General features: G+C 43.9%; 1 protein-coding gene and 1 long non-coding RNA gene across 10 annotated transcripts in view; one reads left to right on the forward strand and one right to left on the reverse strand.

Annotated features, from left to right (window-relative positions):
• Positions 1-14,683, reverse strand: part of CARMIL1 (capping protein regulator and myosin 1 linker 1) — a 306,909-nt gene that overhangs the window by 259,013 nt on the left and 33,213 nt on the right. The gene's annotated exons all lie outside the window — the stretch shown is intronic.
• Positions 1-14,683, forward strand: part of LOC132343682 (uncharacterized) — a 138,637-nt gene that overhangs the window by 67,428 nt on the left and 56,526 nt on the right. Inside the window, exon 3 of one of the 2 annotated variants that reach the window (XR_009492650.1) lies at positions 1-14,683. This exon is cut by the window's left edge and continues 26,511 nt beyond it; it is cut by the window's right edge and continues 27,524 nt beyond it. The exons of the other annotated variant lie outside the window; for it this stretch is intronic. This is a non-coding gene — a long non-coding RNA (uncharacterized lncRNA). 2 annotated transcript variants of the gene reach the window in all.

Here is a 14,683-nt window from a genome sequence, read left to right on the forward strand (position 1 = left end):
GCTACCGGGCTAACTCTTAGCCTTCAAGGCTCAACTCGGGCATCAGCTTCCCAGGGGAGCACCCTTCTAGTTCTGAGCGAAGCCAAGGGCCAGTCTGTCATCCACAGCCCTGGGGGCACACCTCTCACCACGTGAGACTGAGATTATCTGTTCAAGTCTGCATGTTCCTTCTCTCTTGCTTTTCTTCCCATCCCTGGCAGCAGCACATGGTCTAACACATCACAGATACTCCGTTGGTGTCAGCTGAACTACCTACTGAATTAAAGTCTCTTCTCCGACTTCCCTCTCTACATCTGACCTTCGATTTCCTGACCTAAAACTGTATGTCTTGGTGCGCACAAATGGGTTATTTTAACCACAAATCCGCAATGCTGAAGGGACCACAAGCTCCTCACAAATTCACCATTAATACAACTCATGTCAAAGAATGGCTGCTTCATTGTAAATATTAATTAATTAATGTTAATGAACTAATGCCCAGACTCGAAATTGAAACTTTCCAAATACCTTCTCACACACTGAATAGTCTGAACAACTTTGGGGTAAAAATATACCTTCTCTTCTCATTGTTTTTCTCAACACTATCTTTCAAAACACACACAGGCAACAAGAACAGCTAAGATATCATCAATATCTTTGAAAAGTCCTGTCTGAAACAAGAAGGGATTGTACCTAAGATATGACTAAAGAGTTGATCAGATCTCTTGTTCAACTTCTCCAAAGGATCCCTTATGTGCTCCATTTAAACACATGCTTCCTCTTACTTGTATCTTGATCTGAACACCATCAATGCCTCTTAGATAAGAGCACCCCTCATCCTGAGCTTTTGCAAGGATAACAGACTTTCAAACACATCACGTCCTGATCACTTAGGATAAGAGTCAGGGAACTCAGATGTACATGGAAGCCTTGTAAAAGAGCAAAAAAGGCTGAGTAGAAAAACAACCTTGAGGACAACGACAAATGGCTGCCAACACTGGACTTGAGGGCGCCTTGGGGACTGAGGCAAACTGGAGAGACTGGTCTCAGCTGGAAGCACTCAGTCCCCAGCTCTTCTGATCCATGTCAGGCACAGACGTGGGCCTGATTCCAAGGTCTAAGTTCTCAAGAGCAGATGGAATCGACATGTGTGACCAAAACCTCCCAATCTGTAAATACTGGTGACCAATTTCATTTTTTTTAAACCCTGGGTACTCAAAGCACATCAGAACAGGCTTCAGGCCACTAGCTGGTGACATCTGCTTTCAGGCTAAGCTACCCATTGTCATTTTCAATGGCCCACTGATTCTTATAAATTTCAGTCTTCTCCAACGTGACAGAAAGATCTTTTGTGACTGGAAATACAGATGACCTGCCTAAGACTGGCACCAGTTGTTGGGCCCAACACCCAAGGCCCCAGGCTCCAGAACAGCTGGTTTAACACATCCATGTTAATCAACAGGAGTTGTGTGCAGCTCACCATTCCGGGACAGTTTTCCCTACATTTCAGCTCAATTATCCCAACTGGTTTCCACCAGGAGCCAGGGGAGAGGTGAAGGCAAATGGAATCCCTGAGGAACTGTTCCAAAGACCCAGAGAAAACAAAAGAAGTCTGGGAGAGAAAGAGATAATGACCCCAAGTTCATACAGAGAACTTGAGAGACAAAGGGTGAGGAGGCTATGACAGCTGAACTCAGAGACATGGAACTTCCGCAGAAAAGGAACAAGTCCTTCCAGCTCTAGAGGGAAGAAAAGGTAAATAAGCATGCGCACAAGAATGACAGAAATGCCATCAAACAAAAAGGAAGATTTTTATGAAAGGGGCTTCCCTGGTGGCTCAGAGGTTAAAGCATCTGCCCGCAATGCGGGAGACCTGGGTTCAATCCCTGGGTCGGGAAGATCCCCTGGAGAAGGAAATGGAAACCCACTCCAGTACTCTTGCCTGGAGAATCCCATGGACAGAGGAGCCTGGTGGGCTACAGTCCACGGGGTCGCAAAGAGTCGGACACGACTGAGCGACTTCACTTCACTTTCACTTTCAGAGAAGCTCCTAGTCTGTAGCTGCTTTAACATAAGATTCATAGGACTATCTAGAAACCTCCCAGATCCATCTTTAAGGACCAAGCCTGACACTGAGCATCTAAAGAATCCTTTCTGTTCTGTGCGGTGCCTGCCAGTGAAACTCAATGTAAATGCCTTGCCGTGGCTCAGTCTCCTTTAAAGCATCTCCTTAGTCCTTTATCTGTTTTGGACACCTCTGGTTTATCTTGACAAACACTCTGTGAGCCCTGTCGCCTCACACTGTTCTCACACCTACTCTGCCCTCATGAGCTTGGCATAGAAAATCCATTTTAAGCTTGGATTTAAACAGAAATTTTCTTTATTCATTCATTTCCTCATCGACAAATGGGGAAATCTCACCTACCTCACAGTGGGGATTAGAAGAAATAATAGTCAACGGTTCCAACATAAATGGTGCCCAAATGTTCTTTTCTCTCCCCAGGCCCACAGTCTCCCAACCTCAGCCCCAACGTTGCTTTTTTTTCCAATTCTTTTTTTTTATTGAAGTATAGTTTATTTACAATGTTGTATTAAGTCCTGCTATTCAGCAAAGTGATTCAGTTATATGTATATATACATTTTAAAAATATTTTTCCATTATGGTTTATCATAGGATATTGAATATAATTCTCTGTGCTATACAGAGGACCTTATTTATCCAGTCTGTATATAAAAAGTTACCTCTGCTAATCCCCTCCCCCTTCATCTCTAACATTTTATAGTTTATGACCCTAAATGTCAAAAGTACAAAATTCTGAAATATTGACCGTACCAAACAGAAGCTGGAAGAGATACACAATTTATAAGTCTCAATTTCCTCTTCTTACTCATCAGTATAAATTTGCTCAGTGACAGATTAACTCAAGAACCATCATTTCCAAGAATTTAGATGCAAAGACACAATATAAAGCACACAGTAGCCCACATCAACAACCAGTGATAATTTTTATTGCCGCCTGTTATACTAGTTGCCAGGAATTTTTTTCGAAAATCTTGGATGTTTGCTTTAAATATAGTAATAAAAGAAAATATGACCGGCTGTTGAAGCCCATATGCTACTCCTTTTCAGAACTACAAAATGCTCATTCAGAGTTGGTTTGTACACAGCAAGGAGCAGCCGGAGGGGAGCCAGAGAACTCAATGAAAACTCAACTGTTTAGAAAACTAGTAAATAGAAAATTGGAGCTGTGTGTCTCTGGTTTCTTCTCATTTAAAGCCCCGGATGCAAATCAAGTTGATCCTTGAATTTTCATTACAGTTTCACTGAAGACTCAAATAGAACCTCTGGTTAATGATTTCTGTGCTACAAATCTCAGCTTCATCTATAGTTAATTCTCAGAAGCTTTAAGCACAGTTGACCGCTCTGTGCTGCTTGAAATAATCCCCATTCTCCTGGTTCTCCTCTCTTGTCACTGGCTGTTCTTCCTGTTCCTTTGCTGGCTCCATGCTCCTCTGAATGTTACGTTACCTCCTGGCTTGGGCTTTCACCACTTTTCTCTTCCTTTCTTCCTACACAGGATCATGCCTGTTCCAACGACTTCAGACACTTCCTGGTACACGGGCAAATTCCAAATGTCTTTCTTGAAATAAAACCTTTCCCTGGGCTGTATACTCACACTGCCACCAAAGCTCAACATCTTCACTTGAACATTTCAAAGGCCTGGCAAACTCATAGTGTTCTGAAATTACTCCCTTTCCCACCCCTACTAGTCTCCCTTATCACTGTAAGTAAGGTCCCCATCTATCCAGTTTCTCACACTCACTGATTCTTCTTTTCTCCCCCTCAGCTCTCGTATGCAAGTCCTTTCGCTTCTATACTCCAAACACATCCCTGAATCTGTCTACCTCTGGCCACCTCCTCCCAGCCATCCTGAGACCCACGGTTCTCACTTTCCTGTGCATCAGACCATCTGGAGGGCTTGTTAAAACACAGACTGCTAGGTCCCCCACCAGAGTTTCTGATCCAGCAGGTGTGCGATATGGCTGAGACTCTGCATTACTAAGTTCCCAGGTGATTCTGCTGCTGATCCTGAGAACACCTCTAAGAACCATCACCCCACACCAGTCATTATCTCTCCTCTCCCTACCCAGGAACACCTGAATTACTGGTTGGCCCACCATCCTGCCTCCCTCTCATCTATTGTCTACTTACGAAGGCTCGGCAACTATTTAAAACATATCAGATTGTGTAGTTGAAAATCAAATCCAAACTCCTTAGTTACCACAGTATATGTGGTCCAATGTGGCTTCTCTAGCTTCAGTGTTTGTTTGAAAGTGAAAGTGTTCGTCACTCAGTCGTGTCTGACTCTTCGTGACCCCATGGACTGTAGCCCACCAGGCTCCTCTGTCCATGGAATTCTCCAGGGAAGAATACTGGAGTGGATTGCCACATCCTTCTCCAAGAGATCTTCCAGAATCAGGAGTCAAACCTGGGTTTCCTGCTCTGAAGGCAGATTCTTTACTGTCTGAGCCACCCCAGGGCCTTTGCACATTCTGCTGACTCAGCCTAGAAGCCCCTCCCCTCACTCCTCTCTTGATTGTTTTCTCTTTTCACACAGGGATTACCTTAAATGTTACCACCTCAAAAATGTCTTGTCTAGCTACCTTACATAACCCCTCACTCCACTCCAAATTCCCTATCACTATACCTTTTTGACAGATTTTAGCTTTGCCACAATTAGCATGTGCATATATATCACACACACATATATATATATATGTTTGCCTGCCTCACTGCCTAGACAGCTAGTCAAGCCACAGCTGTCATATCTGCTGTATACTCAGCACAGTACTTGGTATGCATATAATACATACCAAATAAATTTCTATTGGATAGATTGATAAATGAATAAGTAACAAACCTTACAACAAGAGAAGGCGATGACTTCAAATTTCTGAGATAATCAAACTACTTTCCAGATTATTTGATTCAGTCTCTTTAAGACAAGTTAATTATCTTCCCAACAAGTCAAAACAATACCATATGAGAGCCGTGAGGTGGGGGGTTGAGCAGGGGGGAATACAGCTGAACACAAATCATTTCCATGAAAACAGACCCATGGCAGAACCCTAAAATCTGGAAGTAGACTGTCTTTTCCAGTACTTTTTTTTTTTTTAAGATCGCTAAATATCAGCCTTCACAGCAGATGACACTTTTACAAATACTTACAGATTAAACAGCTCATAGTATATGACAATATGTCAACACCCTTTCAAAGAATATATATTCCTGCCTCACATAATGGGAAATATTCAAGTTTCAACTAATTCTCCACCACATGGATGATGGAAACCTCATCTCAGTGCACAGTTCAGGGAACTGGTCTCCATAGATACTCAGTAATAAATCAGGCAAATGATCACAAAACTCAAAGGAACCTGGACCCCTCACCCCTCAAATAGTGTCTGCTCGTCTCTGATCCCTGATAGAAGGCCTACTCCATGTTTGCTCATGCAGCAAAGATTTGTTGAGGAAGAAGTCAAATAATACATTATGGGCATTCATAGCAGTATTCTGCATCACAATGCCACTGATATACTCCCCCTAAAAAGAAACTTATCACATTTCAGCTTAAAGCCCTCTGACAGCTCCCAGGGGCCTTTGGGGAAAACTCTGCATTCCTCAGTGTGGCCCGTGAGCCCTTTCTGACCTGATTTCCCAGCTGCTGTTTCCAGCTTCATCTCTCACCACTCCCCAGATCCTCCTCTCGTGATTCTGTAACGACACTTGTTCCCCTCAGATCGTTTCCTTGCCCGGCAAACCCTCTACTGGCCATCTCCTCCTCATCTGACTAATTCTAGCTCTTCCTCAGCACTTAGTGCGGTGTCACAAATGTGGGTCACATGCCACTCTCTAGGCTTCTCACCACTGCTCTTCCTGGACTCCATGAAAACAGTTCATTTACTTGACTTCTCCCTTCTCCTTGGGCTTCCCTTGTGGCTCAGCTGCTAAAGAATCTGACTGCAATGCAAGAGACCTGGGTTCGATCCCTGGGTTGGAGAGATCCCCTGGAGAAGGGAAAGGCTACCCACTCCAGTATTCTGGCCTGGAGACTTCCATGGACTGTATAGTCCACGGGGTCGCAAAGAGTCGGACGCGACTGAGCGACTTTCACACTTTCCCTTCCCCTTGACTGCACTGTGACATCCCTGAGGGTCCAATCTGGGCCATATTACTTTCCCATCCCAGCACCGAACACGGAGCCAGACACATGCAGGGTTCAAAAGACAGGAACAATACACAACAGGCAGAAGCAACCAAACAACCATTAGTGGACGAAAGGACAAAGAAAATGGGGTATATTCATATCGCGGGATATGATTCAGCCTTAAAATTGAAGGTAATCCTGTCATATGCAACAACATGGATGAACCTTAAGGACCTTATGCTGAAGGAAATAAGCCAGGCTCCAGGCTTACTGAGTCCATTTTTGTGAGGAATCTTAAACAGTAAAACTCTTAGAAAGTAGAATGGTGACTGCCAGGGACAGAGGGGACAGGGAAAATGAAGTGGGTACAAAGCTTCAGTTTTGCAGGATGAGAAAGATCTCAGGATCTGTTGCACAGCAGTGGGCATAGACCTAACAGCGCTATACTATACACTTAAAAATGCTACAGACGACGGGGCTTCCCTGGTGTTTCCTTGATCAGGCCAAGCACAGGTCCACCTCGGGGCCTCCTTCACATCCCCAGCTGGAATGCCTCCACTCCCACCACGGAGTTCTCTACTGAATGTCCTCAAGTTCCCAACAATCACCATCCCTGAAACAGCACACTCTCACCTCATCGGTCCCCTAACCTCCTTGTTCTTATTACTACTGGATGTTTTGTCACGTGCTTATCTACCTAAGCATTCACTGTCCATCTCCCCACTAGAATACAGGGCTCAGAGACTTGTTTTGCTTGCTGCCGTATTCCCAACACCTGCAAAATCCTTGGCTTACAGTAAACACTCACATGTTTGTTAAATACCTGAAGAGTGAGACACATTCAGCCCTATATGGTATGAGAAACCACGACACTTAACACTCTTAGACAGCCATGCCAAGCTTAAGTATCCTGCAAAAATGAGCAGCAACTTCCCAACACCAGAAACTTACCTCTCGTTTTCTTCTGACCAGTGGGTTTACTAAGACAGCTTTGCTGTCAGTCCCTCTATCAACAGGGGGCCCCCAACATGTATTGAATCGTGAGGCGTGACACTCTTCAGCATAATTAGCACCTTGCATTAAGGCTGCTACACTGCTGGTCAGGGTGTATCCAGCTCTGTAAGTGATAACAGGAGGGTGTCCCTCCACAGGCGGTCCAACTCTCCTCCACACTCCCCAGTCTGGGGTCTGCAACCCTCTGCAGCAGCTGCGGACAGCAGAAGGCATTCCTACAGGCCAGCTCTTTGGTGGGATGTTAAATGAGGTAAACTTTCACGATCCATGACTAGTTAGAGGATTATCTTACCAGGCACTCCCGAACTGCTGACTTGGGATGCCAGGCAGATACTCATGGCTTTTCTCTTTTCTCTGTGCCTTTTTTCCTTCCACCATGATGATTAATTCCTACAACTGATCACTACCCTTCTATCATTCTATTCTGAGCTAGAAAAACCAAGTTTGCTAGGTCCTGAGCCAATCTTTTAACCTCTTGTAACTTGATCCTTTATATGTGAAAACAATAGCTGACCGGGTTGGGGAATGAAACAAGCAAGCAAATGAGCAACCTGTCCTTTGCACAGCAGCAGGAATGTGAAGATGAATACAACAGTCCCTATCGCCAAGGGTGTATACTCTGCTGACTATCCATAAAATGAGCTGTCACAAAAACTGGAAAAAATAACCAGGATCTACTACCATGATTTTCAAAAATCTTTGCGACCACTGACAAATTCCTCAAGGTCACCTTCAACTAAGACAACCAACCAAGCTTCAGGAATACTGTTCAATTTACATTCTTTATCCATTCCTTCTCTGTCTCACTGAGAATATATTTTTTTCTACCAACATTTTCCAAATGTTGATCCAGATCCACAAAGTAGATATTCCTTCTAAACCTATCCATCTACAGATTGTTATTTCTCTATCTGTTAGAATTCAAGAGCTACCTGGCCACAGGTTACAGTGAGAGAAAACTTCCAAAGTTGGAATTACTTGGAATATTTGCAAAACACCAAAGGAAGAGAGGGAAAAAAGTGCTCCTGGTGGGGAAAAAATGAATCCCACCATCACGCCTCTCTCTCCCCCCAAAGTCTCCTTCCTCGGGAGCATGGACCATGAGTCATCATGATGCCTGTGGAGCTGAATGGAGCAAGCCAGCCAAAGAGATGGGGCACTGAACTGGGTGGAACGGTGATCTGTTAAAAGACAAGATCCTAGCTTTGCTCTTAGAGAGAGGAACTACCTGAATATTGATAAGGATGGGCAGAGAGACGTCAAAATTGGGTTCATGCGACAGCAGTAAGTTATCAGAACTTCACTGCAAGTCTGCTCCTTAGAGGGTGTCAGCCTAAGACTACCACTCAGGTAACGCCTGTCCAAATCCAGTTAGATCAAGGAATTTCCCACTACAGTATAGAGGTAGCGTTTTTCAAATCATTATAATGGAGAGACTGTGTTAATAAAGGTTACTAGATCGTGAAAAACAGCAGATTCTGGTGGCCAAGCAACTCAGAGGGAATGCCGAGGTGGGCTGAGGAAGAAGTTAAATAAGGCTGAGTGCGGCTTCACCGTACTTCCGGCATTTTCCTATGCAGCTTTTAGGGAGAATAAGACAACTTTCTCTCTTTTCTCAGCTGATAACTTACATGGAAAGGATTCCACAACTAGAAGTGATGGGGACACTCACTCCTCAAGTGTTCACTGAGGTCCATGGGCCGCACAGTGTGCTGAGTGCGGCGGGTTACAACAGCTCCACCTTGGGGGTGTCCACGGTCAAGGGGTCAACCCACCTCACCAGGGAACTCCCTTCCCACGTGAGACTAGGCAGCAGGGCTACTAACCAATGCCAACACCTCTGTGTTGAAAAACAGTGGTCCTTGAACAACGTGGGTGTTGCGTGAAGTGGAAAATCTACATCTAACATAGAGTCGGCCTCCTTATACACAGGTGCCGCTCCTCCACCTCCTTGGGCTCAGCAGCCCCAGATGTGTGGTACTGTGGTATTTACTACCAGAAAGAGTACATGCTATAGCCATATAAGTGGATCCCAGGTGGCACAGTAGTAAAGAATCCTCCTGCCAATGCAAGAGACTCAGGAGATGCAAGAGATGTGGATTCAGTTCCTGGGTCGGGAAGATTCCCTGGAGTAGGAAACGGCAAACCACTTCAGTATTCTTGCCTGAAGAATCCCCATGGACAGAGGAGCCAGGCAGGCTACAGTCCATGGGGTCACAAAGTCAGATATGACTGAGCGACTGAGCACACATACATAAGTAGATCCATGCTGCTCAAGCCTGTGTCGTTCAAGAGTCAATTGCAGTTATTTTCCTGGAGGAGAAATGGTCATCGGCACAGCAGTAACCTGAGGTTGGCATTGCCAGTGAATGCTGAAGCCAGCTCGGGGAAAGCCCCGCTGCTGCTCAAGCTTCCCCAGGCCAAGACACATCTAACAACTTTACCGGCCAAACCTGAAAACCACTTTTCCTCTGCTTCCTGCTTTCTCCTCCTAAGTGTCCTAGCTGCTCTGGGATACATTCTGACCCAGAAATCAAGTGTGAGTACTTCAACAGACAACAATATGCAAATCCCGTAGCAGGAGAGAACGCTGAAAATTATATGCAGCATTCACCGACCTGCACACACATTTATGTCACCTGAACAGTATGTGTGTATGTGTGTGTTTAATCCAGAGCACTTTAACAATTATCCTATTTATTCCTTTGCATCAAAACACTGATTTCTTTACAACTAACTGAAAGAAATGAAAGGCTTAAAACAGTATTAAAGACTTAAATTTCTTTTCCTGAATATTATCTAAATGTAACATTACATGTATGTTGTGTTCTGTTGATTCCATTATCTTCATTTTTGGAAGGCTTTTTTTTATCTGGAAAATCACTTTAACCTCTCCTATTTACATAAAGTGCCCAGGCTGGAACATTCCTGAGGTTTACAGTAACAGGGTGACGAGTTTACCATTAATTTATTCATTCATTCAAGTGTCATGTTCCCCAGAACCTTCTTGGTTTCGCTGAAGCTGAATCACACCCTCCTCAAGCTTCTCAAACATTCGGTACGGCCTCTACCAGAGCTCTGATCTCACCTCCAGAGCTCCTAGATCACCTGACCCTCTGTAGGTCTGGTAACAAATCGAGTACAAATGTCTTTTTTCTTGCTTTGCCACAGAGCCTCCTAAACTCCTGTAACCCAGTAGGTGGGTGCTAGATAAAGAGAGAAACACTGTCAATGACCACTTCTGTTGACCAGTGACTCTATTATATGCAACCAGGTGCTGTAAATCCTCCCCTCAGTGGGTAATTCTAACCGTTGCCATTCTGGACATTTCTGTAAAAGACAAGGAGAGGCCAGGTAACTAGTGTGTGTAGAACGGGGAGTATACCTGTCAGGGGGTGGGGGAGACAGACCTACATAGCACAGGAAAGTCTAGTTAAGGTTCCTCCCATTCCTGACAGTCTAAGAAGGAGGCCGATCATACCCCTCCCACCTGCACTCCAGAGAAGCTGAGAGAGCACTTCTGCTGCATCTCCACAGCTTCGCCAAGAATATAACAACCTTGAGGGGGTGCAGGTGGGGGGAGAAATATTATCTTAAATGTCTGACCAGCCCACAGGGAGAGACTGTTGACTGCAAGGCTTTGCTTCCTTTTTATTTCTGCACAAGACCTAGTCAAAGCATGCCATTTGTTGGGGGGATAAAACAGGTTATGATACACAAAAAGCTTAGAAACAGCTCCCAGCAGATGGTCAGCACTTGATGTCTGTTAGCTATTAATATCATTTTCTGTTTAGTTGGGACAAAGATAAATCATGACATTTCAGTGACAGTTTTATCCTCCTGATCCTCTGACGTGTCCACCGTGTCATTATTCAGTCACACGAGCAAACAGACCAGAGGAATCACAATCCTAAAACAAAGCAAAAAGCCCACCCACCCTTGGGACTTGTCTGGCAGTCCAGTGACTAAGACTCTGCAATTTCAAGGCAGGGGGCACGTGTTTGATCCTTGGTAGGGAAACTAAGACCCCACACACCATGTGGTGGGAAAAAAATTTTTTTTTTTTAAATTTTTTTAAGGTAGTCACCCTCCCCTGCAAGTTTAGGGCAATGGCTTTGCCAATGTAGATGCAACAAAGGAGGTATTGCTTCCTGTAAACCCCATAGAAACCATCCAGTGGTGCCCAGCCCTCCTCTAAAACCTGCCTCTAACCAGAGAGTCAGCAAGAGGGAGAATGCTCCCATTTCACCAAATCGAAGTGCTTTTTCTCTTTAGTAGCAATGCCACAAACATAGTAGAAATACCACTATATGCCGGGTACATTTTGGGACTGGCAAAACAGACAAAATTGCCTGTTTTCATTGATTAGACCTCAATGATTAATCTTCTTTGACTAGTGTCTGAATATAACATGTGCAGGTGGCTTTGTTGATAGATACGCCAGGCAGGCAGGAATTAACTAACCCACTCAGGGAGTCATAATTGTTTTCTTTTTAAGAGGTGAGTACATGTAAAGAATATTTCCCAAATCTGCAGCAATGTTATTCCACAAAACATTTTATCTAGTTTATTAGATAAATTAGAAGTTTGGGAGTAACATAGACACACTACTATATATATAAAACAAACAATGAGAACCCGCTGTTTAGCAAGGGAACTATATTCAGTACTTTGTAATAACCTATAATAGAAAAAAATCTGGAAAAGAATATATATACACATATACACACATACATGTGTGTAACTGAATCAATTTGCTTTACCCATGAAACTAACAATACTGTAAATTACCTATATTTTGAACTGTGGTGTTGGAGAAGACTCTTGAGAGTCCCTTGGACTGCAAGGAGATCCAACCAGTCCATTCTGAAGGAGATCAGCCCTGGGATTTCTTTGGAGGGAATGATGCTAAAGCTGAAACTCCAGTACTTTGGCCACCTCATGCGAAGAGTTGACTCACTGGAAAAGACTCTGATGCTGGGAGGGATTGGGAGCAGGAGGAGAAGGGGACGACAGAGGATGAGATGGCTGGATGGCATCACTGACTCGATGGACATGGTTTGAGTGAACTCCAGGAGTTGGTGATGGACAGGGAGGCCTGGCGTGCTGCGATTCATGGGGTCGCAAAGAGTCGGACACAACTGAGCAACTGAACTGAAGTTTAAAAAAAATTTTTTCTTAAGATTCCTACTTTTTAGGAGGTAAGCCCCTCCTTAGGAAATATAATAAATTATGGGTCCCAGAAAAATGAATACAGATGAAGTTGGCATGCATATTGCAGCAGGACTAGGAAAGTTAGTCTGATAAACACAGGATAAGCTTTGTATGCATCTCCTCTCCTGAAAGGGTCACCATTCTCCCTTAATTAGCTGCTATCAGATTTATATACTCCCTGCCTTTTAAGGAAATCTAATTCTTTGAAATTAGCAGAACTTTCAGTGTCAGGTGGCACAGTTTTGAAGTAAGCATGCCACTAAATAAAACCTTACCTGAATTATTACACTAATGTTTTCAAGTGTGAAGTATAAAAAGTCATTTCATTACTCATAAACATCCACAGAAATCAGAACAAGAAGTGGGCTGAGCGATGCCCAGCACAGGCTGCGAAGCAGAGGATTCCTCTGATGAATAAATTGGAATGATTCACAATTAATCTAATTAGTTTACTTAACACGAAACCTCAGGCTTCTGCAGCGCTAGCGCAGGACCCTTAAAAAGAAGTTCTTAGCTGTTTTCAATACAGCAACTCCTTCCCATGTGACTTACCTTCCTGTGTCTACATTAAGTGGCCTAATTTGTGAATAAAGAGCTAATAATGGATGTCAACAAGTCCAGCCTCAGATAAACACAATTTTCAAATTTTGCTGTTCACTTGAGTAAGGCTTTACTAAGTATGGGATGTATCCAGATCCCACTTCAGGTCAAAAGAAAAAGTACTCCTACTTTCCCTACTGGGCACCTCATAAACTTGGGTGAGCAATAGCCTTCAGGAGGCAGCACTGGGTTTTCTATCTAGGTCATTAAGACCAGGTTGACATCCAGGCACTTCAGGACGCTGCCCACTTAATTGACATCCCACATGCTACTGGGGCAGCAGGAACACCTCTCCCAGGTAACATCACTCCTCCTGGGTGGCAGCCTCCTAAACACTGCCTCAGGTTTTATCCTCAACAGGGAACTGTAGGCCAAGGGGTTGTTTTAGACAATGGGGACCCCAAAGAATGTCTTGCTTAGGCAATTCAGGCCACCCGCCCCCTTGAGCTGGAGGACTTGAGGCATGGGGTGGAAGAAAGGGGACAAGAAAAGGTGAGGTGCCTTCCACAAACGCTTCTCACCTCTTGCAATAGGATTTGTGAAAAACAGTTCAGAAAGGATTATTTTAAAAAAAAAGCAAATTGTGCTAGCCTGGAGCTTAGTTTATCAGGCTCCCCAAAGAAGAGAAAAGAACACCAAATCTGAAGAGGATTTTTCTCAAGGTCACATCAAGGCCTGATAATCAAGGTCACACAGTCTTCCCTTTTCCTTACTCTCTGCATCTATTCAGGAGCCCAGATCAGCTGGTTCTGTCCCCAGAAGGTCTTTCACCTCTCCCCATCCCCTCCTTTCCAGTTCTACTGCGGATGCTCCAGTCTTGGGCCACCCAGACAGCTGTCAAACTGGTGCCCTGCTGCGCTCCTTCCAACCCACTGTTCACACAGCTGCCATAGCAATCTCCCAGGCAGACCTTTCCTCCTGCGCCACACCTCCTCAGCTCCTCGGTTCAGACAGAACAAATTAAAGACTGCCCGGTCTGATACATACCACACCCAGTCCTGCGTATAAAAGATGTTTGAGCAAGAGGGAGCTAATAACAGAAACAAAACGAATATGCTTCCTGGCTTCTCTCTCTTTCCCTCTCTTTCTCTCTTGCCCTCTCTCTCCCTTCCTTTCTCTTTCTTTATATAAGTTAATATTTACTTCCTCACTACTTCCAGAAAGAATGAGATGACTTAAAATGCAGATCTTAAACATTTTTTTAACTAAAACAAGAATGAGAAGACAAGGAGGAAAAGACGGATAAGATTTAGAAGCTCTATAAGAGAAGCTTTTGGTACAGAGTGAACAAAACTTAGTCTTCCAGGATGAAGAATATGAAAACAATATTATGAGTTATGGTTCTCATTCTCTAATAAAATGGAGCAAATAGAATTAAAAAAAAAAAAAAAAACCTTCCTAACTCAACTGTGAAAAAAACAATCCCCAAAATATACCTTAAAAAAGAAATAAAATGATCAGCGTCCTCAGTGACAGTTTTTACTTTGCAAATTACAGAAACAGTCCTCAAGCCTCTCCCCTCTGCTCAACTTCCTGATTAAAAACTAAGGGCCTACTGATAAATCTTGCTTCTAGAAAAACCACCCTAGGACAACCGGACCACATCTCCAGGTGCACTGACTTCAAGCAGCAATTCAATAGTTGTGCCACGATGAGGATTTAATAAT

This window comes from Bos taurus, chromosome 23 (genome assembly GCF_002263795.3).
Source record: "Bos taurus isolate L1 Dominette 01449 registration number 42190680 breed Hereford chromosome 23, ARS-UCD2.0, whole genome shotgun sequence".
In the NCBI taxonomy this organism is placed as follows: domain Eukaryota; kingdom Metazoa; phylum Chordata; class Mammalia; order Artiodactyla; family Bovidae; genus Bos; species Bos taurus.